Source organism: Heliangelus exortis, chromosome 2 (assembly GCF_036169615.1).
Source record: "Heliangelus exortis chromosome 2, bHelExo1.hap1, whole genome shotgun sequence".
Lineage (NCBI taxonomy): Eukaryota > Metazoa > Chordata > Aves > Apodiformes > Trochilidae > Heliangelus > Heliangelus exortis.
In genome coordinates, this window is record NC_092423.1 from 114,463,895 (window position 1) to 114,487,541 (window position 23,647).

Below are 23,647 nucleotides of genomic sequence, written 5' to 3' on the forward strand. Positions count from 1 at the left end.
CTGGCTGAACACTCAGGCTCAATGAATGCTGAGAAGGCAAAGGAGCTTCATCTATTTTCGAGAGAACAAATCCAGACAAAAGATGCAGCAAAGCTGACTGTAACAGCATATGCCACAAAAAGTTAACTCCTTGTCCTTTGTAGGCAGGATGGGCTGCAGCTGCATGGTGGGGGGAGCGAGGGGGGTAGAGCAGGAGTGCAGCTGCTCCCCATCACGTGGGGAGAGCCCACGCAGCACCTCCTGGGGATGATGGCTCAGAAAAGAGGAGGGAGGAAGGGGGGCTGGCCCCAGATCCCCTGTGATACAGCTACTGAGGGGAAGCAGAGGTGTTGGATGATGGATGGCAAGCATTGGGCTATGCATCAAGGTGCTCCCGTGCAAATTTTTCTCCAAGTAAAAAAATAAAAAAAAAAAGGTGATGAAGTTGATGCTGGCTGTATGGAACTGCAGAAAGATGCTCGTGCTGTCTTCCAGGAGTCCTGAAGTGGGTTTTGCTCATTTGGAAAAACGCAACATTTTATTAAGGCTGTTGGTTTACCACCAGTTGAGCTGGAAGAATAATGGATGGATAAACTGGGCTTTTCATCCCCCAGGTGCTGAATAAATGTCTTCCTGAACAGACAAGCATCTATGTTACAAATTCAGATGGGACAGTTGGGAGCCAGCAAGTAAATCTGGATGGAGAATCCTCTGTATTACATCCTTGAAGCTATTTTTGCAGATTTCATAGATTAGCCATCAGGGTTCAACATGCAACAGTGCTATAGGCCAGGAGTCATATTCATGAAGAATTTAAGCACATAAAGTTAACGATGTGAGAACAGGTGTTCACTGCTGTAGTTGATAGGGAGGAGCCTGGTATGGCATCTATATGAGGACAATATGAGCAGTGTGATATTAAAATTCATATGGGTAGCAATAGTGAGAGAGAATACCAAATAGCAGAGATGTCATATGTGAACCATGGGGTGATTCTGAAAGGGTTAAAAAAGATGGTGCTGCAAAGATTAAAGCTCTAACACAAATGTAGACTAAGAAAAAAAGTTTTAAATCAAGTGATGGAAGCTAACAAGGTACACAGATGCTTGTACATCAGCATCATGAAGGAAAACACACCCTTCTGAGACAGCTACAGCACAAAGAGGATGGGGTTGGGGTAATGGCATAGCAGACCTGGCACTGTCCATATGAAACACTCACTTCCTCAACTGAACCCTTGCTGGGAGCAGCTCCTCCAGCCCATCAGTTGGCATTGCTGAGAGCCCTATAGCACCGAATCATGGCTTCTTAACAATAAGATTGCAAGAATAGTGGATTTGAGCACTCACGTTAATGCAGTTTCCATTACTAGACCTTTTTCTCATTCCCCGTAACTTTCTCAAATTAATCCTAGGTTTCCTTGCTCCAGCTTTCCTCATAAGTGACTTCTTGTTGTTGTTTAAAAGGGTGGGGGAGGGAAAAGGCAGAAATGCAACCAGAAATCTAGTCTCCTTTTTTATTCTTATGGAGGGATTTAACCAAATGCAACCCCATGACCTGAATATTCAAAATAAAAAGGCCATCAGATTTTTTTCAGCCATAGCACAGCCTCACAGATCTGTCTGGAACAATCCAAAGTCTAAGGAAACTAAAGTAATTCTTTCTGTATAGATATGGTGAAACTGGATTAGTAGGCTGGGGAGTAGCTAGCATACAGCTATGCACACATATAGCTCCTGAGCACTTCTCAGTTTGTTTTTTTTTCCCCTTCAGGTTCTCCTAGAGTGTCACATGATGAACTCCTCCAATACACAGAAGCATAAGTTGCATTGAAACGTCCAGGGCAAATTGATTGAAGGATTCAAAACCTCTCAGCATCATGGTAGAAGACACTTGCCATGAATACAGCCAAGGAAACTAAACAGAGAATAAGGAGCACAGGCTTTTGGAGTCTTATGCCCTTTTCTGTCACTGTTGCATCTTAACAACTGGTGTTTACCATCAAATGTTGCTCTGACTTTTTATTAGTTGAATTTGCTGACAGGGGGACTGATGTTTATAACCTACGTCACTAGCCCAGGTCTGGGATAAGAATGTCAATATGAATGGCCTTAAAAAAAATGGAAGTAAAAGCCATGAAGAAAAACATAGGGTGGAAAAGGAAGTGAAACTGTTGAAAAGTTGAGACGACAGACACAGGGACAAAAGGAGCTGGAGCCTGCTGCCTAACAGGACACCTCAGAAAAGGGTGTTTCTCCTGAAGGAATGCTCAACATTTTTAACGTATTGGAGCCTACCTATAGCTCCTGCCTGTGCAGTCTGGTGTCAAGCAAAGCCTAGGAAAAAAACACACATTGCCTGAAGCACAACAGGATGTGATGGGAGGTTGCGAATTTTCAGAGAACACAAAAAGATCAAGCCAAATTCTGCAACTCGCTGTTCACGTTAGCTGAGAGATTAAAACACTAGCAAAGAAAAAAGAAAAAAGATGGAGCAGATGCAGCATCTCCATGGGGCTGCTTCTCACAGCCGCTTTCCTGTTCCTGCTTTGTGCTTTCTCATCCTCTGGAGTGTCAGAGCAGTCCCAGTTACTAGAAAGGCACACGGCAGCACGCTGGAGCGGGTGCCCATGGGGGGCAGCAGGGAGGATGGATGCAACTGGAGGCAATTCAGAAAGACTTCCATCTCCCTTGAATGACACAGGACTGCCCCACTTTGGGGCAAGGAGCCATCTGCTCTTGGACACAGAAACTCCTGGCTTTCTGGTGCAAGATGACCTCCAGGTTCTCCCTTATGAAGGGCAGAGCAGGGGTCCTGTCCAGACTGGGCTCACCAAGCAGAGGGGAAGGGAGAGATTTAGTGGCTCTCCTTCCCTTCCTGGTGATCATGGCACTTCCATGGAACCCAGCCTGCAGTTTTGCAGGGATCCTTGGATGCATCCTGAAGAAGAGAGATTCATTGTCCCTGCATGGGCAATTACCTTCCCCAGCAATTTCACCTTCTTCTCTGCAGGCGAAGACAGCCAGGCAGGCCAGGGACACTCAGATCCCTCTCTTATATAAATTCAGCATCAACAAGAAAAAAGGTTTCCATGAACTGGAAAAAAATGCTCAGCAACACAAGAGATAATTAAAGATTAATTTCACTCTAAAGAGGACCATTACATTTTGTTTTTATCTTTTAAGGTCCTTAAACATAAATAATTTCTGAAGTGAAACACTATTTTAAAATACAGAATTGAGTATTTTCATTTTGAAAATTGTAGGTGTTTTCATTTGAAAACCCCAAATGAAATGTTTGAGCATTTTTTTTAATGGTCAGAACAATTCACCAAAAACATGGTGAACTCGGCAAAAACTTTCAACTTGCTTACAGTTGGGTTTTTTTTTTCCTAAATCAATTACTCCCTTGAAAATAAACTGTCCCATCACTGAATGATAGCACAGCCTTGGCCCTTCAGTGTGCAGAAAGCCTTTATTTCCATTCATTCCTCTGTATGTGCATTAAAAATTGCACATAAGATATAATTATTGAGCTGTGTAAACCATGCACAGCGGGAAAGGGAGGAATGATGAGTTGTATCCTCTAGACTTAGTCCACATTAGTCGCTGACTTCCTGGGCAAAGTCTTTATCCAGCTGAAATCAACAGCAAAATTGTCCTCAGCATCAAGAGTTTCACTGTGGGTTTGTGGTTTTTTTTTTTTCCCCCAAATCTGCTTTAAAGCTCTCGTTTTGAACCTGAAAATTTGGCTCTGCTGTGAAAGAAAACCCAAAGCACAACACCCTGATGCTGCTAAATTAGCAAATGGATTTGGGAGGCTGTGGTGCTGCATCCTGATGCTGCCACGGTGCACGTAGGGACTTTCAGTCCACAGGTACCAACTGCTGTGGTACCGAGCAGCTGACTGGGCCGTTCAGGTCCAGCACATGCACACACACGTGTACCCTCACACACATGCACAGGCACCCACCTCCTGCCTCTCCCAGCACGCACACAACAAAGAAACCCAATGCCATCCCCAGCCTCCACATCCTCACATGGGCCTCGCCGTGCAGCTCCCATGCAAAACTCTGATACATCTTAAAATAATCCTGCTGTGGTCTTTTTTATTCCAGATCAATTATTTGCTTTTCTTTCTCTACAATGGCTATTCTCTTACCAACATCGTTTCCCCTCTTATCAACACATTTCCCTTCTTTTTCCTTTCCTTTTTTTTTTTTTTTTTTTTTTTTTTTGTGGGGGGTGGGCAGGAAGCTGCTAATTAACCCTTCACATAACAGGGTCCCTGGCACCACACATTGTCACCCAGTGAAGGTGGGGCTGGGAGAAAGGAGGAGGAGGAGGTGGGGAGGAATGAGGAAGATGACACAACAAACACAAGGCCTTGCAGCAGCCGGTTCCAGACAACATCTGCAGAATGAGGCCATTTTTTCTGTAACTCTAATCTCATAATTCATTGTTCATGTGGTGTTGGTTACAGTAGCTGAAAGGAGGGATAACAGCAGGTCAATTTGGCACAGAAGCGTGTTTGAATCTGCAATGAGGGGCTAGCCCACCTTCTGACGAGCTGCTGAACTGTGGCCAGAAATAGAGAAAATAAGCAGGAAAGTGGCTTAAAAGGAAAAAAAAATACCCCCTTACAATTAAATAAACCCAATGGAAAGATTTATTTCTTTGAATTGAGGGGACAGCACGTGTTTGGTGAGCACTGGGGTGATGCTACAGTCTTTTCTTTCCTGCTGCTGCTGTTCATTTACTTTTTGAGTCCTTGTGAAACTGGGATGCTGGCTTGGCAGGCGGGTGCAGCAGCACTATCTGGCTTCTTGGTACTGTAGAGCCTTTTGCTTTTTTTTTTTTTTGGTTGGTTGGTTGGTTGGTTTTTAGTGTTGTTTTTTCCTGTAAGAGAAAAAAAAATAATAATTTTTTTCCTGCCTATAACATTGAAGGATGCCCAAGCACAGAGCAGGCAGTTGTGTGAGAGGTGCGTTGGTTAATGGCAGCAGCTGATTACTAAACTTCTCGTTTGGAACCACAAAACCCTAGCATGTCAGCCTAAATTAGCTAACAGCAAGGGAGTGGTCCTTCTCGGTTTGCAGGCCACAGCACATCTGCTCTTTGAAGAAAGAGAATGAGCAAAATCGGGTTGGGTGGTTGGTGGTGGGGTGGTGTTGTGTTCTGTTTTTTTTTGTTTTGTGGTTTGGTGTTTTGTTTTTTTTTTCCTGCCTCCCCTCAGCCTCTCATTTGTGCCTGTGTTCATAAATATCCTGATGAGAGGCTGCCTCTGTGGCTGGTGTGTGGGAAGGAGGGGGTGGAAGGGGAGGGGGGGGAAGGAGGGTGGATAAAGAGCGATTCTCCGCCTGCGTGGGGGACACCCTTCCTCCCCTCCCTGCCACCTCCTCTTCCTCCCTCCCTCCCCTTGCCGTTTGACCTTGAGTTCGTTCCTTTCTCCCCCCTCCTTCCCTCCCCCCCCCCCCCCCCCAGCCCACTTGCATCTGGCATCCCAAGGCAGGCTAGGCTGGTGCAGCTGGGGGGCTGAAAATCCCCCTCCCAATGTGCTTTAACCCTTGATGCTCCAGGCAAGGCGTGGGTGCTTGGGTTGGTGGGGTGCCTGGGATGGAAGGGGGGGGTCCCCTGTTCACCACTGCAAGAGCAATATCCCCCTCCTCTCCCCAGCACGGGTGTCCCCCAGCTCAACAACCCTAATCCAGTTTGTCTTTCTCCAGCAGGCTATCTGGGAACAATGGGCAGCCTTGTGCTGGCCCGGGCTGCCCGTCCCTGTCCTTTGCAGCTGGCGCGTCCACCGGTGCTAAGCTCCAGTGAGCAGGATCAGCTGAAAAAAAAAACCCCACAAAAGCCCACAACAAAAAACAAAAACAAAACAAACAAAAAAAAAACCCCGAAAAACCCCCACAAAAAAAAACAAACAAACAAAACAAAACCCTTCAATTCCCCTTCACCCTTTTTTCAAGGGCTTTGCCTCTCCGCTGGGGCCGCTATCGGTTACACGAAACATTTGGTTTGCAATGGGCTGTTTGTGCTGGAAGGCAGAGAGGGCTCTTCCAGCAGCAGAGATCCTGGGCAGAAAAAAAAAAAAAAAAAGAAAAAAAAAAAGAGGAGAAAAAAAAGAAAAATACAACAGTTTCACCCACACTGAAAAGTACAATGCAGAAAGATCGTGCAGAGTGACAGGCAGCCAGTGGCTCCAGGGTATCCATAATTTATGATGTTTTCCCTACCGATCCGGTTTTGGATTTTTACAAGCAGGCCCGTTTCCTTCCCATTTGTTGCTTCCTTCCGTCCTCATTTTGAGAAACTCAACTCAGGGCCTCCAAACAAGGGACAGTGGCAGCTCTCCACGGGTGGCTGTGTTTGCATGGGGCAGGTGGGTGTTCCCCAGCCTCATCTCACTGCTCGGAATTTACTACAGGGAAAGGAGAATGCCCGGACAGACACCTCCCTGTATCTCAGCTTCCTGATGAGAGGTGGGGGCAAGCTGTGTTCTGCTGCCCTGAACCACATTCAGTTCACCAGGTCACTGGGTAAAAGCAAAGCTACCAGGTCTCCCAGCAATTGGCTGATTACAGGTAAGGAGGTTAATAATGTCTTTTAAGTATTGTTCTTACTCAGATAAGTAAGAATCAAAACTTAATCTGCTCTCTCATCCATAATCTAGCCGCTGCCCCCTTAGCAGAAATAAATGCACCAGATGCAAGGGGTGAGATGCCACCTCCGCAGCGAGCGTGGGTACCATCAGTCATATCCAGACACGAAGGCATGAAGCTACCATGGATTTGTTCACTGGGCCAAGGATGAAGTGTGCATCTGGAACACCCCCCCAGTCCAATTTCAGATCTGAAGCTGGATTTTTGGCTGAATACTGTCACAGCCACAAGTCACCGGCCCTGCCTGCTCTGTGGCTTCTCTCCCAGGGTCGCTGCACCCATTTGGGAAGTCACCTGCACAGAGGCAGAGGAAAGGAGCAGTCCCAAGATCCCATCACCTCCCACCCCACCCAAGGCTTGTCAGCACACCCCCAGCCCCCACACTGTGGCTGCCCACCCTGCTGCAGATGGCTGGGTCATCTGGGTGGTTTGCAAATGACCAAGTAAGGTTAAAACCACAGTCACTGTGGTTACCGGCGGCTGTGATTAGTCACACAGTAAGTGATCCAATTATAGCAACCCCCTTCCCACAGCACCCCCCCACTTCATCTGTTTAAAAGGAAAAGCCCAGGCCTCCCTTAACTTGATTTCATCACGGGTTTATATCTGAAAGAAAAAGGAACCTGAAGTTGGAAATGGAGAAGCGGAGGGCTGGGAGGGGGGGACTGGTGAGGTTTGGTTTCAAAACCTGCCGTAGCTCACAATGCTGAGAAGCCCTCTTGCACCCACACCAGTGCCTTCAGGGGGCCATTGGCTGAACGAGGAAGCTTTTGGGGAGGTGGGGTCCCCCTGCAGCTAGGGGGTGAGGGGGTAGGGACTGCTGGGGTGGTGTCCACCACATGGCCTCAGTGGGTCCGTCCATCTCCTGCCACCGTGGTTAGCTGACCCTGAGGCTGATCTCCTACTGCTTCCCACCTGGACAGCTCCACAGCCCAGTTGCTCAGTTTTATTATTTTTTTCCTAAAAAAAAAAACCAACCCAAAACACACAAAAAAAGAAAAAACAAAAACCTAAAAGAAAGAGAAAAAAGAAAAAGAAAGAAAAAAAAAAGATTTCAAGCAATTTCAAGGACCCCACCTGATTCCCCTTGCAAATGGCTGTGGTTTTTAGGAATGCATTTCCCTGCTTGCCGGGCCAAGGCCCTCTGGCAGGAAGGCAGGCAGGAGAGGGGAGGGGGTGGTGAGACCCGGCCCCATCCTCCTCTCCCCCAGCTGGGCTCGGGAGCAGGTGATGGGCACCTGCGTCCCTGTGACTCCGGGTGCGCCCCGGGGCCCCCTCCCAGAGGCCACCGAGGTGGTGCGAGGGGCGGGTGGGAAGCTGGGAGGCATTAATTTGTTGCCATGGAAGGCTGCGATGCCTGCTCGCAGATCTGGGCACCCCAAAACGCTGTTTTGCCTGCAGGAGCCTGCACCCTGCAGATCCTGGCAGAGCCCTGTGTGGTGGGCCAGGCTGCTCCCGCTGCCAGTCACTGTTAGTTATGGTTTTCTTTCAGTCCAGAGCAACCCCCAGGGCACAGGAAGGCTGGGTAACACTGAGCCTATACTGGATCCTTCTCCACCTCCCCTTGCATGCCTCTTTTTTGGCCATTGGTTCAAATATAATCACCCCAATTGAGAGCATGTGTCTTCCTTCAGCAGTGTGAGGGCTGAGAAGCGGCTAAGGCAAACCTGCAGACTTGGCATTTAGCACCTTAATGCCACAAATTCTCTCCCACACTCCTGATATTCACCCCAGTGAACATTTATCATAGAATCATAGAATGGTCTGGGTTGGAAGGGACCCTAAAGATTGTCTAGTTCCAATCCCCTGCCACAACCAGGGACACCTCCCACCAGACCAAGTTGCTCAAAGCCCCATCCAGCCTGGCCTTGAACACTGCCAGGGAAGAGGCATTCACAGCTTTCCTGAGCAACCTGTTCCAGTGTCTCACCACCCTCTTCTCCAGGCTGACAATCCCAACTCTCTCAGCCTGTCTTCATAGGAGAGGTGATCCAGCCCTCTGATCATTTTTGTGGCCCTTCTATAGCTGAGCTGTAAATCCTTGAGAAACTCATCTAATGGGGACCCCAATCCTTCAGTGTGCTGCTTGCCACAGCGTTCATGGGGTGAGCTGCTATGGCCCCTGTCCTCTTCCTTCTCATGGGTGCACCCATTTTGCTCCCAGCAACAGGCTTTACACCTCTGTCTCACGTGCATCTTGGGTTTTATCTGGTCAGGGCTGAAGAAACACCCACGAAAGCTAAGGGCTCCATCCCAGAGGAGAGCAAGTGAGGGATGGGAGGTTGCGAACTGACTCAGCCTCAGTGGTGTGCTGTGGGGTGGCTTAGAGGACCTGGCAAGATCCTGTTGGGAAAAATCTTGCCTCTTGAATTCTTAACTCCTGTTATGGCAATTCACTGCCTGCATGCTGACAAATCACTCCTGGCTGAGGGCACTGCTGTCCTGGGGATCATGCAGCAATTTGCAGTGAAATTCTTGGCTTTTTAGGGCGATTGCTGTTAGACACTATCCAAAGTATTTCTGAGAGCAAGATAGATGTGGGCACGATAGATGTGGGCACCTCCCTCTCTGCTCACCAGATTTATTTTCTAATACTCTTTGACTCAACACATTCTTGTCTTCCTGAATAACTGGGAACTTCCCTGGAGCTTTTCCAACAGGTGCCCTCTGTTACATCACTTGCCTGCGGATGCTGCCTTCCTGACTGAACTTTCCTGCTTTTCCTATCTTCTTCCTCCCCTGCCTACCCTTTTGCCTGCCAGAGTGTTTATCCCTACTCCTGCCTCTAGCCCTCCTCATCCAAGCCAAGGAAAACTCCTTCTTCCCCCTCCATAGTGATGTGTTCCTCTTATGCATCCACTTGTCAAATGCAAGCAAAATGCCCTTCTCATTGGAGACCATCTCTTTGGCTGCAGCACCCACTGAGGTGAAAGCCCCCCAGCACCACAGAGATGTTGAGGGCCAGGTCCACCTACCTCTTCCCTGTTCCACACATCCACCTGGCCTCCAGGGCAGAGTTCAGCAAAACAACACTGGCACAGTAAAATATTTATAGTCCCTTCTTGAACTGGTGCCAGCTCTGATAGCAGCATTGCAGGCTGAGTAAGCAGTAGCAGATGTCTTAGGCCTTGGAGAGCCACTTTCCAGTGAAGAAGAAATGAATGGCATACAGTCTAGGTGAAGGAGGTCCAGTCCCAGCCTCCACAGTGCCTGGAGATGGGGCTGAGCAACAACCTTCCTGCAAGGGTGAAGGAGCCAGAGGGAGAGCTGGAGGATCCCACCTGCCTCTTGCAGGTCCCCTCAGTCTGGGGCACTTGCTCCTTAGGACACCGCTTTTCCTGCAGAAAGAGTGATGAAGGTTGGAAGCATCCACAGATAGACCCCAGGGCTGACACCCAAGCAGATTAAAACACATCCTGAGTGTTAGCTATTTCCTATAGCCAATATGTGCCAGTCCACCAGTGAGGCTCAATGGGCTATGTGTGCCCTTTTCCTCACATGGCTGGCCCCAGCTCTGGGAACTGCTTGTAACTGGGACAGGGGGCCATAAAAAACTCTTCTGACCCTTCAGGCAGTGTCCACTTCAAGTTGTTCTGCCTCTGCACAGAGCAAAACACGGGGTGCCTCTCCCCAGGACTGAGTATAATTGCACATGAAGCAACAGGACTGGGATGGGAATGGATAGCAGGCACCTGCCATAAGTCCTGCTCAGGAGGTTAAGAGGATTGTTAGAATATCAGTGTCAGTGTTGCTTATTATTTACAAACCAATGAGATGCAGAAGCACCTACCAAGGATAAGGATTACATTTTCTCTGTATCTTGGCAGAGCTGGTTCCTGCCAGTATGTGGTCTGAATTTTAAAGTCTGATCCCAAACCCTCAAAGTCCTGCAAACCTTGATAGGCTGCAGTTTGAGTTCTTCACGGGTAAAGAAGTGGAAAGAGAAACAAAATTATTTTCTTTAATGAATGGAAGGCAGGGGGGAGGAGAAATTCCCAAATAATTATAAGTGTGCTCACAGTGACTCCCACTGTTTTACGGCTGTGACCCTGGGTCAGATGTGGGGTTTTCTATAGATCCATCCATAAGTACATAATACACTTGTCATAGATGAGATCAGCTCTGATGTATTTTTCTGGCAGCTTCAGAGCCATCATATTTTCAATGTTTTGTCCAGTCAATCACATCTTAAATGGTGAGGTTTCCATCTCGTCCCTCCACTGCCTCATAGGAGCTCTTTGTTTGGACAGTTTTTCAGTATTTGCAGTAACTCTCTGGGCAGAGAAAGATGTTGTTTGCAATATGCCTGAAAATGACCAGTTTTATTTGTATTAACTGGGTGCAAAATGTAATCCTCTGCAGTTATCTCCAGCTCTTATCAGCCTGACTTCCATGGATCAAGAAGCACACACTCACATGGCCAAGGATGATGCTGTGCAGAGCTACCCTGGGCAGGTCCAAGCAGCCATCCTCATTGACTGGAAGCAATAAACCTCTCTGTGCTCCCCAGCCCTGCTGAGAACATCAGTCTAGGATGAGCAAGGCATCTACCCTGCACCCAGCACCAGATGTAGCTCCTGGGGAGCCAGCTGGCATGGCTCTGCTCTGGTGGCAGACACCCACTTAACAGCACCATGAAGCCATAGTTCTGTGAAGCTCTGAGGGGCAGACAGCACAGCTGTGAGAGCCATGTAGCCTGGAGGTCTCTCTAGTGGGCAGCTACAGGCTCTCTGGTTGCTTTCCCTCCCTGCACAAAATTTGCAGGGGCGTGACCAGGCTTGGAAACCAAGCTGCTTTTAACATGTCTTTGCAGGTGTCACTGGACATGCTCAGGGTCTTCCCTGCAGTTTGCATGCTCACTGGCCATTGTTTCCTGTGAGGCTGTTGCTGCATGGAAGGGAAAATCATAACATGGAATCATAGAATCATGGAATTGTTTGGGTTGGAAAAGACCTTTAAGGTCATCAAGTCCATCTGTTAACCCAGGACTGCCCCGTCTGCCACTAAACCATGTGCCTAAACACCACATTTATATGTCTTTTAAATACCTCCAGGGGTGGTGACTCCATCATTTCTCCAAGCATCCTGTTCCAGTGCCTGACAATCCAAATGGTGTACATGACCCACCCATCTCCCCCTTCCTGCATCTTCTCCCTCACTGAAAACCCTAAAACCATGTGTACACCTGCTGTAGGATCATCACCTGGTTTAAATTCACCTAGATTTGCATAGACACTTTGCTGATGAGTTTAAACAGTGGGACACCAAACTGTAGGGGCTGCTTAGGTTAGTGCTTGCATACTACCTCACCAGTGGCATCAAACATCTTCACTCCTTTTTATGGCACTAACCTATGCTGGAGTAAGATCACCACCCCAGCAAAGGGGGTAGCTTCTTCAATATCATACATTTATAAAATATTTCTCATGCCAGCAACACTTCCACTACCATTGTTTTTCCACCTGCCTGTCTAACCCTGCCTCAAGCAACTGGACTGGTCCCTGCTCCCCTGGTTCTGTGTTGGCTGTGATTGAAATAGCTGCAGGTCACTTATCTCCCCAGCTACCAACAACAGTGCAGGACTGCTGCAAAAGAGATGCTGTCCCCTGGCCACACTGAGGTCTGCTGTAATCGTGTTGGCAGCTTTGGGGGGTGTGTGTGTGACATATGGTGAGTGGGGAGGACATTTATGAGAGAGCAGAGGGAGACCCAGAGGAATTCAACAGTGGCAGGGACACTGGCCTTCCCATGCATGCTCCCCAGCAGAAGTCATTCTCCATTTATTTTTTTATTCTCTTGCTGTATTGGGTGAACTTGAAATATTTTGGCATTTGAGTGTGTGGCTTCAAGGTGCACAAGACCACTTTTTTGAAGAGCAGAGCATGCATCCCCCCATGCATCTTCCCCCAGGACCCCACATTTCATAAAGCAAGTGCATCAGATAGGGAAGCCTGCACATCCTTCCATCCCTCACCCTCCCCACCCTCCTGGAGACACCAGGCAAAGCAAGACAGGGCAGGCCAGGGCAGAGCAGGGCAGGGCAGGGCAGAGCTTGGAGAGGTGATCCCCTCTTTCAGCCCGCTGGCATTTCTCTCCCTGGAGGTTTTGACACAGACACATGGTAATGTTCCTGCTCACGCCAGCCCTGGCTGTGGGCTCACAAGCATTTCCTCTCACATGCACGCTCCCACCATGGCCCCGACAGCTGCTCTCATTTATTGCCTCTATTTTTGGCTACTCAGTGGTGCCCATCACGACTGTGTCTGTGGGGGAGGCTTTCAGAGGTGCTCCCCCATGCACGGATGCAGGCAGGTGCTGAGTAGAGCTTTCAGAAGCATCCTATCCCTCATGACTTAAACAGGAGAGAGGCACGCTGGCAGCTCTCCTACCCTAATCTGCATCTTTTATGCTGAATGTTGTATTTAGAGAGGATTATTTTGGTGTCCTCACCCTGCTTGTCCTGAATCACTGATGTGCAAGCCAGCTCCTGTCTGCGGGAAAGCCACATAATGATGTTAGCAGTTAACACCAAGACTGGGTAAATACACCCTGCCCTTGAGTTGGGTTGGTTTGCTTGGGTTGGATCTGGGCTGACCACGGCTGCTCGGTCTCCGGTGAGGTTGGAGGGTAAGCAGGGTAGGCTCAGATCTGCTGTTAACATCTTACTGGAACTCGGGCAATTTATATTAGCCTAAGATAGGTCCTAGTTGGTCTTGGTGGCATGCAGTGCACAGAGCAAATGTTTGTTCTGTGAGTCATGGTTTGGGAAAGTGCTAAGGGTATGTTCAGAAAGAGACTCTTTCCTCCCCCCCCACTACCAATAAGTTTCCCTGTCAGTTTCTAGGGTTTTCTGGGGTTTGTTTGGGTTGGTTTTTTTCTTTATTATTATTTCAGTGGCTTCAAGCTTATTAAGAGTCTCAGAATATCTGGGATTATTATTTAATGCTTGAAGTCCTGGAGTCTTGCAAATGCACAGGAACTACTGCCTTTAATGCAAGGTTAAAAGCAAGAACGAGTTTCTGCTTCCTGTAGCACAAAGACATGGCAAAGCACTAAACACCTCTCAGTCACCCAAAATGTCAGCAAGGAGAAAGCCAGTCATACATGGAGGTGTATTTACAAACAAGCCCTCCTTTTCGTTTCACTTGGGGGGTGGCTGAGCAGCAGACTCATGCCTTCTGCAAGGTGACCCTGCATTTGACTCGTTTTTGGAGTGGGATGAGAAGCTGGCCACGGGCTGCAAGGAAGTGGCTATGGTGCAGTGAGCAGGTGGACCTGGAACAGTGAGGAGGTGGCCATGGGGCAGTGAAGAGATGTCCCTGAGGCGTGGAGATAACCCTGGAGCAGGGAGGAGGTGGCCATGGAGCAGTGAAGAGAGGTCCCTGGAGCAGTGCAAAAGCTGGAGCTGTTCCCTGGTCATATTGGAAGGAGAGGACCCCCCCCCTTCCTAATGGATTCCTTCAGATAAAAGAGCCCCAGCTACCTTTTTTCCCTGTAATGGCCCCTGAGGCTAATGTCTTAAAGAGGAAACAAAAGGATTGCTTTACATCACACAAGTGGGGCAGGAGCTCAGTGGGGAAAGAAGCACTTGAGTGATGCAGCACTGCCAGGGCTCCTGCAGCAGGATGGAGGCCAGGGGGAGGGGTGCAGCTGGCCCTAACTTGGGCTTTGCTGTGTGGCCTCTTGGTATTAAACCTTTTGTTAACCCCTTCTCTGCTGCTCCGGTGTCCGTCTACTCCAGGAGGGCTCTTCTGTCCCGAGATAAGCAGGGGCATTAAGGCAGGCCATGGAAGTGTTTGCGTTTCGTCGGCACAGCCAGCAATGAAGACACAGCATCTGCGGCGGCTAAACCAGCCAGAAACAGTGATAATAATACTAAAACCCACAAAGGAATTCTGCAGTAATGCCTTAAAAATGATGGCAAGCGATAAACACAAGGGAGCTTGAAGAGCTGAACTCACAGGGCGACAGGAAAGGCGCTTCCTATGGAGGAGTGGAAAAAAAAAAAAAAAAAAAAAAAAATCCCAGCTAGAGTGCAGCTTCCAGCGGCTCCAGCTGTGCTGCTCTTCCTTTGTCTGCTCTCTCCTCTGGCAGCTTTCCGAGGGGTGGGCAGAGCAGGTGTGACAGCCGCCCAGGGAACCCCAGCAGCAGTCAAAGCAGGCGGTCAGTCTGCAGCTGGGAGCTGTAGGCAGAGACGAGATGCAGCGGGTCCCTTCCTCTAAGGATGCTGCTGCTGCTTGTGCTGCCCATCGTGAGAGCCATTGTGTCTCTCTCTGGCTTGGCGTGGCTCCTGACTTTATAAACCACCCACTCTGGCAGCTGAATTTGTTTCATGCTCGGTCCCTGCACAGCACCTTCTGAATATCTTTTTTTTTTTTTTTTTTTTTTTTTTTTTTGGCACGGGGTTGTGTAAGAGAGATTGCTGTAGGGAGAATAAACTGTCAAACAAAGTAAAAGAGACACCTTTGATTAGCAGCTAATAGAAGAAAATCGACTCTTTTGGGCCATCATCATCCTTGCCACATTGGATCAGAATGATGCTCTGACACTGCCCTGGTTTTGACCCTGCCCTACACCAGTTTCTTCACAGGAAGATCCTGGGAAGTGGGCTAATCAGCATCTCCTCCAAGAGCATCCCCAAAGTATGAGCTCCCTATGCCTGATGCAAACTCATTTTGCAAGGCAGGTGAGTCTTTTGTGCTGGAATTTATCATGTTTAAAGGAAAGCAAGTGATGTTTGAATTGTGTTCTGTTATGGTTCCCATTGGTGATAAACGTTTTGCTTGGCTGAATATGAAGCAGCTAAGGAAAAGATTTTGGTTCTGTGGCTGGCTGATGTGGTGTGCTAAGATTTTCAGCCTTGTAGGGCAGGTCTGTCCCCTGTGTGACATTGAAGAGCATGCAAACCTTCTTCAGGCCTGAGAGCTACAAAGGCTGCTCTCAGAAAAGAGGATCTCATCCTGCTTTTGAAACTTATATGAATTGCAGATAAAGAGAAAAATAATTGAACGTAATTAAAGAAAATAAATATACACTATCCTATTTTAACAGTGATGCCAAGAGAGAGTATTGGGTGCTGAAAATGGCACATCCCCAAGGAACAAACAAGGTTCAGTTCTTCCAGAAGCAATAGGAACAACATCTGAGCATATAGCTTTTCAGTTTGTGATTTGTCTGTAAGTTCTCTGCAGTCACCTATATTCTGTGGGGATTCTAGGGTGCCCTTTTTAATTTTTTAATGTGTGTTTTCTTTCTGATTGTAAAGGCCCAGCTCTCTCTCTGAAAGCCCATATGCTCCTGTCCTGTTTGACTTTAGTGTGCAGGAAATGGCCTCTGTCCAATTAGCAGCATGGGAATTAGCACTGCTTGAAATTCTCTTCTCCCCACCTTATTCCCCTCTGAGAGTGCTGAACTTTGGTACTCAATTCTCTCTTTCTCTCTTTCTTTTTTAACAGCACCACGAAGACTGAGTGCACAGGAAGCTATTAGAAAAGCTCTGTTAATACTGAAGTCAGGAGATGCAGCTGTTGAGTTCCAAGCCATATTAGCACAGAAGTATTTCAGGTGAGTTGTGTTTTCAAGTTGCATTTTTTTCTGCTTTTGCATGTATCATTTATCTTGCAAGATGTCACTAGTGTTGGCAGTTCTTGCAGTCCTTCATGAACACATAGCATTTGATACTTCAGCCCAAGCCTCTGGAGTGCTATGAATTACAGAAAAATCTCAGATGGAGAACCCACTTTTGTGAAAAGCATGCTGAGCATCATCTAACTGCAAATGGAAAACATAAAATAAACAATTAATTCCATACATACACCTATACATATATGTTCTTCTTTATAACTAAACCATTATTTTGAAAGGATAAGGTATACTGTGTTACTGAGGAGGGGAGAAAGCAACACATGCTCTTTTGTATTCTTGGGATTGACATTTCTGCATGAACGCTGTGAGTCATAAAAAGGAGGAATTCATCTGAGATAACATAATTACAATACCTCATTTTTAATGTCCTGTGCTTGAGCTTTTCCCACTGTGACTTTAATGTGATACGTTTCGGTGACGGTGCATATTTACTGTATAAAAGAGATAGCTGGTGCTCTTTTGTGATGAATGCAAAGCATGCAAAGGAAACTTTTTATTTAGGCTGCTGGACACAGACCAAAGCTGTGGTTTTTCCTAGCTGTCTAGCTCCCAGACTGACTCTCACAGTGGGTGCCTAGTGTCACCGTAATGGGTTTCTCCAAGTCCTGGCCTGGATTAGGCAGCTACAGACCAGAACGAAATGCCAACTACATTGCACATAATTTACCTTTTTTCACATCAATTTTGAAAGAAATGGCTCTAAAGCACATTTTTTTAAAAGTTGCAATGGACAGTGTGTCTTCTGTGTGAGGCAGTAAGTCTGTGCTATATCTTCTGCTATTTGCCCACAATCAGACAAAATTAAACACCATTATTGTAATTATTTAATTGCCTTTTGCCAAGCAATGTCTGCTAAGGTCAGACTCCAGTTGCACTGGATATTCTTCAAAACTGTTTTCTGCATAAAAAAGCAGTTCTGCATAGGGCCTAATATGTAATTTATAAGCCACAATAACTGGGAGAAACCAATGGAAAGGCAGGACAACATTGGTGGAGCCCGAGAACAAATTGGGTGGGAGGATCGAGCTTCCCTCTCCTCTTCTGGTGGGAAGTTATTGAAGGTGCCTGGTACAACAGAAGATATTTCAGGGAGTCAAACTTCTTTCCTGCAATCACTGGGATAGAAATATGTGATGTTGCTTGCATTTGTGTTACCAAAGGCTGATAACAGACTCTCTCTTATCCCTAGGTGAAAAGCTGGGCAGGGCCTGCACAGACAAAAAACCAAGGGAGGCACACCTGGACACTGCAAAAATCAAGATTTCCAAATGTCTTTTCATTCTGAGCCAGAACAAAGGGGAAATGTTTTGTCAGAACAGGGGGAGAGTGCATTGGCAAGAGAGCTGAACACCAATGCAGGAGCATTGTATTGCACTCCCGAGATCAGCACAGCCACTCAGTAAATTGCAAATGGTGTGATACTGGGAAGAGTTTGCTCACATGAGAACACAAGGTAACGTGGCTGGGAGAGAGTAGCTAGATGGGAAAAGTAAATGGATGAAATTTGTGGAGGTCTAGAGGCAGCCCAGAGGTCCACTTGCCATGATGAAGAACTCTTGCTTTACCATTCAGTGGTGAGAAATTAAGTAAGAGTGCCCTAAGAAAGTATCAGGACAGAAGTGCTGTAACACAGAACTGAGAGACTGAGCATCCTTTGGAATTACACTGTTTTCCTTGATTTTAAAGAAGGATTTATTTTTGTTTTTATTTGAAGAAGAAACTGGCTTTTACTGATATGCTGTTTAGCCATACTAAGACCATGGGTAGGTACTATTCAAAATGTGTAAAATAAGAGGGAGCAATATTTACAGGAGTCCCTGGCAGTGCATGGCTTCACCTCAGTGTATGACACCAAAAATTCTTTGGTCACTGTAATAACTGCTCACCTGTACTGGGCTTGTGAGTTGCTAATTTATACATGTAGTGTGGACCCATTCCCACTAAGTGCCCTTTCCTTAAAGGACATTGGCATATTTCTTAAATCCTGCATAGCATCAACCCTGTACTGTCCCAGGAATGTTATTTGAACACTTTGGTTGTATTTAGGCATTTTTGTAAAGGGATTTTCTTCAAATATAAAGCCCACTTCTGGTCATCATCCCTCAAATGTGCACCTGACTATGTTGTAAGGAGCCTGTTTTCACCTGTCCTTGCCATCTCAGGGGCCCACGACCTAGAAGGACACAAGGTCCATCCCCAGGTGCCCGGGATGCTGCTGTACTTCTCACGAGCTGTGTGAGAGGAGGTGATGCTGTTGCTCTGGTGTGACAACAGTGAGGGTGGTGGGTGGTCTGGAGCAGGTATGTCCTCCCTGCCTGGGGGTGCTGGGTGCAGCAGGATTGCTCTGCTGGCTCCCCTTGGGGCAGGTGGCTCAGCATCAGCCCTGATTACCGACCCGCGGGGGCATTGGGTCCTCCCTTAATTAGCCATGGCCTGTGGTCATTGACAGGCTCTCAACCATTTTAATGAAAAGATGTGTTCTAACAGTGACCTTGATCTAACCGGGAGGTGCCAATCACAGCAAGAATGACTGTCATAACAATCATCACCAGCACATCGGGGACCTCAGGACCAGCAGCAAAGCAGGGAGCATTACCCGCAGCCTCCGTGGCTTCATCCCACAGCGGGTTAGAGGAAGCCCCTGAGCAAGGGAATTTAGCTTTTCCCTCCTCCTGGGGGCTCAGAGCCTGGTCTGACGGAACTACATCTTTCAGGGGATCCTATTAAGCTGCACCCCTTAGTAACAGCACAAATGCTCCCCCATCTCTCCTCTGCTTGTGCTGACCCCATCCTCCAGCAGCTTCAGCTGGCTGATCCCCTGCTCCCCTGCAGCCATGCCCACCACCACAGCATCCCAGGGCACCGCAACGGGATACCCTGGCTCTGGGGGTCCTGTGTGGGGGCTCCCGCTCCATCTCCCCGAAAAAAAACCTTCTTTGTTCTGTGCCTTCATTCCCTATTCATGTGATCACCTCGGTGCGATGCTGTCTCTCTCCTTCCCTGACTCTGCAGGAATCAGCGGTAGCTTCCCTCTCCATCTGCCGCTGCAGAAGGCTCCTGGGCTGTGCTCTGCCCTTCCCCCAGTATTTGTAGGTCTCTCCCTCCCTCCTCACCCTCTTTCTTCCCCCCCCCCCCTCCTCCGCCCCCTGCAAAAGTCCTCAAGAGTCAGCTGTCACTTGTTTTTATTTTCTCCTGGCTCCTGTAGCACGGTCACATCTGACTTGCCTGCGCTATTCCTCCGTGGCTGGGGGAAAACGTGGCCAACTTTTGCCTGGTGTCAGTTTAGCAGCCTGGGCCTCCTCCTCCTCCTCCCTCGGGGTCCTGGAAGCCGTTGCCTCACTGTCTCCCCTCCTTTCTCATCATGGCTGGGCTGCAGCTGGCGTGACTGGTTTGAGCAAATCTGGGGCCCCCCGCGAAGCTGCTCAATTGAGTTTACATCCCCCTCCCCCTGCAAGGCGCAGGAGGGTCTCTGTGTGACTTTTCCCCCCCTTCCTCCCTCCTTCCCTCCCCTCGGCAGGGAGGAAGGCCAGTCCAAGCTGGAGATTGAAACAGGAACGCTGCTGCTGGTGGTGGTGGTGGTTGGGGAGCTCGTGGTAATTTTGGGGGGCAGGTTGCATCTCCTGCGGTAAAGCGAGGGTTTTCCTAAGTCCTCTTGCTTGCAGCTGGGGAGGTGCCTGCTGCCTTTTTTTGGCTTGGCCAGAACAAAGCACCGGTGGCTGCACCAGCATGACAAGGGCATGCAGACATCTCCCCTGCTATCCCATGTCCCCAGCTCAGCACTGCCCGGCTGGGACCACCGGGGTCCTCCAGTCCTTAATGAATTGACCCTTTCCTGCTTTCCTGCTTATCTTTTTACGATTGCCCTGGGGCACGGTTCATTTTCCTCCCGCCTTTAATGAGTGAAAGGGGTCCAGTTGGAGGCTTTCCAAGACTAAGCTTCCTGCGTTTCTTTACCCTTTCTACAAGCTTAATGAATATGCCACCAAAAAGCTCATTAGATGTAATGTCAGTTCTATTTCTGGTGCTCCCTCTTGGAGAAACCACGTCCTGCGCTGGCAGGGAGATGAACCCAATGAGGCTCACAAATAAATACCCCTGTTCTGTCCTTCCCCTTTTCATCCTTAAGCAGTCAAGAGGGGAGATTTATGAGCCCTCCGAACTTCTTTTCTCGCTGTTCATTTACCTGAGACTCTTGTCCCTCTTGGCCCCTTGGACTAAAAACTGGTAGCCTGGACTTTTTGATGCCTTGGTTGCTGCTGCAGTGGTAGGGGGGTGGTGGCAGAGAGGTGAGAGGTGCAGGGCTGTGCTGTGGAAGTGGAGCCTTTAAATAGCTATGCAAACCATGGTGCTTCTGGGAAGCAATCAGCCCTGTTCACTGCAGGTGAATCAGAGCTCCATGACTGGTGAATCACTGGAGTATTTGACAAGTCAGAGGGGTGGAAAATGATTCACTGAAGGCTTGGTCTCTAGAGAGTAGGGTTTTTCTTTCCCTACTAGGGAAATTTGGGATTGCTTTAGGGTTTGTTTGGGTAGCCCCCTCCCTTCCAGAGAAACAGGCTTTCACAGAGACAGACAGGCAGAATGAAGGGGAGAAAAAAGGAATTAAAAGATGTAGTTAGTTGGTTGGGAACAGTTCCCTCCCGCTGCCTGTCCTTGGCTGTTGCTTGTCACACACATGTGAGTTGCAATTAGTCACCAAGAAGGGAGCAGCAGCTGAAGGGAAAGGATGTGGTCACTCTGCAATATACTGTGTCTCTGCTAGGAAGATGCAAAACACATCCCACTTACCTTGAGAACCCCTTGAACCCTACCAAACAGTGTGGGAGAAATGTTCTTCTGCCTTTGTATTTCACCTTCTACAGATGTATTTTTCAATGCAACATTATTTTGTCACCTGCATTACCGTCATCTGGCAAGGAGGCCTACTATTTTGGGAATGAGTATTCTGAGCCCTAGGAATTGTAAAATGTAATATGGCTTTTGATGCAGCAGGAACACTAACGCCCTCATAAAATATCCTATTTGTGTTTGAATCTGAACAAGGTATTATAATGATTTAAAGGGTACAAGTCAGAAGTATGCCAAGATTAGTGGCCTCCTATTGGTCTTAATCTCGTTCCCTTACAATTTTCAAAGGTATATTAATAGTTTCAATTTTTAATTTGAATTTTCCTTCCCTGTAAGGTATCATTAAGTTGAAAGGTGCAAACGAATGACACTGGTAATTTGGTCTGGTTGAATGTCTGTGCCTAGTATTGGAGGGTCAGATGTTTCCAAGTCGCTTTCCCATGTGAATATCAGTTATAGAGGAGAACGTGTCATGTACCTCCAGGGGCACAGAGAAGGTGACAATGGCCTGAAGGCACCTGTAACTTTCTAGGCTGTTTCAGGGCTGAAACAGACTCCTATTACTTACTTTTGTCTTCTTCCTTTAGTGCATGTCTTGAGAGACAGCAACTCATTTGCTGGGTATGGTTTCTTGGTATGATGAAGGTCACAAGATGGGTCCTCAGTTTGCAGAATGAGGCCACCCATCACGAGCATGTGCAGAAAGAAGTGTTGGCAAATTCTGTTTTACAGAGTACCTGCTCCAGAAATGATACTACCTAGATGCTAATAACTGTTTCTTTTTATATTTTGCATTATTATTATTTCTTTCCTAATTAATACTGTGATGCATGAAAGCTTCTTGCACAATTAAAATGATGAAGTAATAATATAGAAGATGGGAATCTCTAGAGCTAAGGGACAAAGGGAAGTAGCAATTAGTGGAGCTATCTTTAGCTCTTTGGCCCTTTGCAAGGACAACAGAGAGCTAGTTAATATGGGGGATGGGAAAGTGCTGTTTTAAAAAAAAATCTACTAGGAGAATACTTGTGCACTAAGTTGTTCAGTTCTCCTTTGTTCTCCGTGGTACCTATTCAGTTCTAAAATAGCCCTGCATTTCTTAGTTTTAAAGATGAAATGGTCTTGTGTCCCTTAACCTTGTCTCCTCTGAGGAAGAAAGAAATTCTACCAGGAAGCCCTGCAAGAGATTAGCACTACTGATATACTCACCACCATAGCTACCACCTCCTTATTTGTCTAGGAGCACGCTGTGTCTGGCAGCTGGTAAGAAAATAAATAAATAAACCCCAGGAATCAAATTCCTGAGGAATCTGGTCATTTCAAGGTTCCACTATAGATTCACAGGTTTTAAAGGCCAGAAGGGACAATTATATTCTGACCTCTGGTGCAACATAATCCATTGAATTTCTTCTAGTGTTGTCGGCACTCAGCCATATGAAATGAGTTTGTACTCTTTAAAATCCTCTCCTCAGCTCTAGTCTCTTCTCTCAGACAATCCCCTCTTACCCCTCATGCTCTCCTGTGCAGTACTGCGTGTGTTGGTGAGAGTGTTTTCAGGTCTTCTAACAGTAGCAGCCTTGGAGAAGGATGTATTTTACATTAAAGCAGCCCAGTGCAATCCCTTTAACCTATGCTCGCTGCTTCACCGCTGAGCCTTCAAGTGGCATTTCAGCCTGGCTCCCAGAGGTGGGGGTAGCCTTCACAGATGTATCACAGATACCTCCTGTCTGGGTCCCCTCCACAGAGAGCTTTTAGGGCACTGTGGTTTTTTTTTTTTTTTCCCAGCAGGGAGGAGGGGTGGTATCTCTGCCAAATGGCCAGAGAGTAGTAGCAGCGCAGCTGGAGGCTGGCTTGGCTAGAGCCACCCGGGTGCATCTCCATGCGGCCTTGGAGGGGGAGAGATTGTGCCTTTTCCCTTTATTTATTCTTGTGACAGCTGTAATCTGTGGCTGGTCTGCCTCTTGCAGGGACTGTGGCAGTCAGTGGCCGGCATGACTTGTGGATCTGTTCTGTGTGTGGGGTTGGGAGCACATCCATGTCGAGGGAGGAGGGAACCCCCTCTGGGTCTGGAGTGACCAGAACTGAAACCCTGCAGCAAGCTGGGAATGATTTCTGAGCAGCTGAAAAGGCTGGGAAAGGGACCTGGGTCAAAATCACTGGGCTGGGCAGAGCAGGGGCAGCCTGCCCTCGGCCCTGAGTCAGAGCAGTCTTCCTGGCACACCTGGGTGGAAGAGATGACTGATTCCTGCCAAGGGGCTGAGTAACTCCCCTTTTCAGTCAGAGGATTGTTACCTCCCCAGGAAGGTGGTCAAAGCCTGGAAACTGCCTGCAGCCCAGCAGAAGACTGCTAGCAAAAGGAGGGCTGAAGCCCCGACACATCTTGGAGGTGGGCAATCAGCAGCTGCTGTCTTCCTGCACCCCTGTGCTTGCCTTGGCTGTGGCATTGCATGTGGCCATGCAGGTCAGGGCTAAGTCTGTCTCCACATCTGCAAATGTTAAACCAGTTCTCAA